The 4,652-nt window shown below is 29.9% G+C and overlaps 2 long non-coding RNA genes across 2 annotated transcripts; both read right to left on the reverse strand.

Moving 5' to 3' along the window:
• Positions 1 to 374: 374 nt before the first annotated feature.
• LOC140884370 (uncharacterized) lies at positions 375 to 1,179 on the reverse strand. The gene is made up of 3 exons (XR_012150636.1): positions 1,013 to 1,179; positions 569 to 661; positions 375 to 455 (listed from the first exon to the last, which is right to left on the reverse strand). It is a non-coding gene; the product is annotated as an uncharacterized lncRNA (long non-coding RNA).
• A 2,303-nt stretch (positions 1,180 to 3,482) lies between these two features.
• On the reverse strand, positions 3,483 to 4,411 carry LOC140885531 (uncharacterized). Its single transcript, XR_012150985.1, has 3 exons — positions 4,360 to 4,411; positions 3,833 to 3,894; positions 3,483 to 3,729 (listed from the first exon to the last, which is right to left on the reverse strand). It is a non-coding gene; the product is annotated as an uncharacterized lncRNA (long non-coding RNA).
• Positions 4,412 to 4,652: the final 241 nt, after the last annotated feature.

The raw sequence follows: 4,652 nt of genomic DNA on the forward strand, positions 1-4,652 counted from the left end.
ATTAACTCAATACCCAAGCTTTATATTTACTACATGACATATCTAAGTTGACAAAACTATAAAGACAATCTTACAACCTCCATTCAAAAATCATATGAATCAGCAAAAACCACAGGCAAAAAATTCTTATTATAACCGAAAATATTGATTTTTTTTTCAACTCTCGGCTAAAAAAAATCATTCTATTTTCCAATCTTCATCTCTGGCTATTCATTTTCTTTTCCAGTGTAAGCCAAAGAAAACGTTAATCTAAGAAAATAGATCGTAACAAACCGCAAACAATTCACGGGATACTATTCGAAAGATTCCAAGCTAAAGAAATTGTAAAAAATTAAAGAAATTGCAGAAGATGAGAAAATGTGAAGACCGATGCAGAATAAGTTAATTACCTATCTTATAAGTTGATCACCTATCTTATGAGCCGCTTCCTTTTTTACGAGTTTTTTCTCTTGCAGCTGTGGAAAAAATAGACGTTAGACCATTTGAAAACAAACAACAAGAACACGTTTGCTAGTTATAACAGAAACCGATGCATCTTCAAACAGGGAAAAAGGCTACGAGAACAAACCCGTATGAAAAGTTACTAGTCCAAACCAGATATCACAAAACAAAAAAATATCGGATGATATAGGACGCTGAACACTTGGTTAATGCTAAACACCTGTTAAAAAAACATGCATCTTAAATTAGTAAAAATATCTAGGCATAACATTGTCTTTGTAGGCATAAGATCTTTTATAGGTAAACAAAAACGCATCTTTAAAAACCAAAAAACAACACATCTATGTGAAAATATTTACGTAAAACATCCTCTAAGTGCTTGATATTTTTCGAACATACAAAATATCAGATCTCGAAAATAAAAACGCGTATGAAAATAGACAAAGAAATAAGAAGACGACGTAATAAAAACTCAGATCTAGAAAAAAAAAAAATACATATCTATATGTAAAAGCAAGACTGAACGATTTACGACATTTGGGTTAAAAAAAATCGATGAGAACAAACCTACAAGAAGATTTGAAATCCCAAGCAGAAGGTAGAAGCTGATACGTTAGCAGAGAAAGATGTAAGAATGATAGACACTTGATTTACGAAAGAAAAGGCAATGAAATGCGGCAACCGGGAGAAACGGTAATCACCGTTTCCCTCTACCACTCATCCTTCAACATGTTTGTTCCGTCGGCGGTGGCTATAGAAAATCATAGACGCGTGTTTTTTTAACCTGTCAAGGTATGAAAATAGACAAAGAAATAAGAAGACGAAGCAATAAAAACTCAAATCTAGAAAAAAAAAAATACAGATCTATATGTAAAAGCAATACTGAAGGATTTACGACATTTGGGTTTAAAAAAATCGATGAGAACAAACCTACAAGAAGATTTGAAATCTCAAGCAGAAGGTAGAAGCTGATACGTGAGCAGAGAAATATAGAAGAATGAGTAGACACTTGATTTACGAAAGAAAAGGCAATGAAATGCGGCAATCGGGAAAAACGGTAATCACTGTTTCCCTCTACCACTCATCCTTCAACATGTAAGTTCATCCATGAGATTGATTATTTAATATTTTTTAAGGTATTTTTCGTTAAACGTTTTCATCATATGATAATTATTTAGTACTTTGCAAGATGATGGATTCTTGCCGGAATTTTATGGTAATACTTCCTTCATCCCATATATATTGTCTTCTTTGGATTTTCACACAGATTAAGAAAAATGTATTGAGAAAGAAAATTTTATATAAACTTCTTATTTTATCCCTATTCAACGTATTAAAAAATGATTACACAATTTTTAAGGTGTAGTTAATATGGGTATATTAGTAAAGAAGTGTAAAAAAATATTACTAAATATGGTATATAACTATATATTTGGGACCAAAAAAAAAAAAGAAAACGTGGACAATATAATTGGAACGGAGGGAGTATCTGTCAATTTCATTCATCCCTTTTTGTTTTTTAGCTTAATTAAAATTTTGTCCTATAAGACTTTTCTACTTAACAAATAACTTTAGAAATTGATTATTAGTTTTAAATGTTCTACCACTCATTATAATGTATTATTATAGTGTTAATTTAACTTGCACACAACATGAAATATAAATTTTTCAATGTTTATATCATTACATGTAGCGCAAATCAACATACTTACATGATAACTCATGTTTTGAATTTATAATTGAAAAATTGTCACTTAACACTTGTCAGTAGTCACCGTTGAGTCACTAAGCTATCATTGAATGTATAAAACACAACACAAATAATGTCATAATCATCTATGACTCATCATATTTGATACAATATATTATACTTTTTTAAGTTGAGTATCATTTACTTTATATATACCTATGTACGAAGAGTGCTTCATATGGAACCAAAGCTTTATGCAATTATGTAGGTGATATTAAAATAGAGGTAGATTTCAATAATATGCATTGAATTCAACGTGTATATAGTAAATAAATAAAAGGAAAGTTTTCTTAGATAAGAAATACTTGGCTGTAAAATATTAATATAAAATGACTGATAAATTATATTCTTACAGTATTTATGAAACTGAACCTTGTAAAATAAATATATGGTAATAGTTCGCAATTTTCATCTTAATGAGAATTTATATAAAATTACTTTTTTTATTGTTCATCCCTAAACTCGGTATAAGTTCCGCGGTACATGTTATTTCTACTTGTGAAATATAATATTGAATCTACTTGTGAAATATAATATTGAATCCAAGTACATCATAGGATTTAAATTTGGTGGATTGGATTTTGTTTAGTCTTAGTTTAATTTGAATGCAAGATGAACAATCCAAATATGAATAATAGTAAAAAAAAAAAAAAAAAACATTTCAGTCGAGCGACATTAGCATATGATCAGACAAACTTCGTTAAAATCAGAAGAATAATTTATTATAAACAATTTACTTGCATGAAACATTTGGACACAAACTTTAATTGGATAACAAAGCAATCAGAAATTAACTTTTGTTTTTAATGTTTGCGTTCACATAATAACACGAAAGATTTAAACATTTTTTAACTTCCTATGCTTATATTCATAAAAAAATATATATGAGCCATGCTTGAACCTAATTTATTTTATTTTTTCCCCAAGCTTAAAATAAAATTCGACGATTCCTCATTTTAAAGAGATTGCAATGGAAATCAAAAGCTTAAAACAAAATTCGTTGATTCCTCATTTTAAAGAGACTGCAGTGGAAATCAAAAGGTTGAACATTAATTGAAAATCCATATGTGGGAAAACTTTAGTCAAATACAATATTTGAAAGATCTCTGAGGACCAAGAAACATGGTTTCAATTCTCAAGTCTACTAAAGTCAATGTCTGACATTTTAAAACAGTAAACATGAGTTAAAAAGTCGGGAGGAAAACAAAAACCTTCTGAACTCATGTAAACAAAGTAATAGATATAAAGCAAACACGCTTAAAACGCATAAAACAGCTCAGGGCTGTTACTCTCGTCATTAAATTATCAACATAATCGTTAGTTAAGCACAACTAAAGTACAATTAGTATAACACACGCACTCTATACAAACGCTGTCGAACTCGAACTTAAGAGAGCTCGGTTCGAAAAATACAGTAAAAATCACACACAAGTTTCACAAAAAATAAAGTTTTACACCTGTTAGCAAAACACATACAAGAATTCCGACTAAATCCTTAGTCGGAGTAACATCCAAAGTACGCAAGATCACAGAAGAACCTACAAATCAAGCGTAACAACAAAAATTAAAATCTCGTTCTCTGAAATCTCAGATCAGACAGATTATAATGTTTATAAAGGAGACAAAAAGAAGAATCTTCACCTGGAGAAGATTTCTACAGCAAAAAGCAGCAGACAACCAGAAGGAGAACAACAACGCGGAGACTAATGAAAACAAAAGGCAACAAAGCTGTTCAATACGTGAAAAAAGATGACAAAAATCATAATCAAATGTTTAAAAAAGATCGAGAAAGAAAATATCAGTAAGAGCCTGTTACCGCCTATGTATGAAAAAAACACAAATCTAAAAAACACACAGATCTGCAGAGCATATTCAATGTACGATTTAGGTATTTATCCGACAAATAAAAGCAAAGATGTAAAAATAAAATAAACAGATCTATACGACTAAAACACTGATCTATGTCGATCCTCTTCTTTGGAACACAGATCTAAAAAAAACAGATCTTGGCAGAAAAAAGATGTCGTGACACCATTCAAAGTCAGCAAGTTGAAGACTTTAGTTAAATACGAAGCTGATAAAAGATGCAAATATATACAAAGCATTTAAACGTAGTTAAATTCATGTGAAAGAATGAACATGTACACCGGTCGAGTAGAAGAACTTGCCATTTCTTGTGTTATCCAATTTTCGGTGAATGTTTTCCGTACAATTTTAAAGAACAAGTGTTACTAATAAAAAAAAACCAGGAATATCATTGGAAGAAATGATAAAGGTAATATATAATTGGAAACTGGAGGTTAATAGTATTAGTAGTCAGATTTAAGCAACTTAATGAAACATAGGATACAAAATCAGTCTGATTGTATTTATTTCGTAGTCCCTTTAATTTCAGACTTCAGAAGTGACTAATAAAAGAGACAATTATTAAGTATTTATATTTTATCGTAATCTTAAATAA

Source organism: Henckelia pumila, chromosome 2, assembly GCF_033568475.1.
Source record: "Henckelia pumila isolate YLH828 chromosome 2, ASM3356847v2, whole genome shotgun sequence".
NCBI lineage: Eukaryota > Viridiplantae > Streptophyta > Magnoliopsida > Lamiales > Gesneriaceae > Henckelia > Henckelia pumila.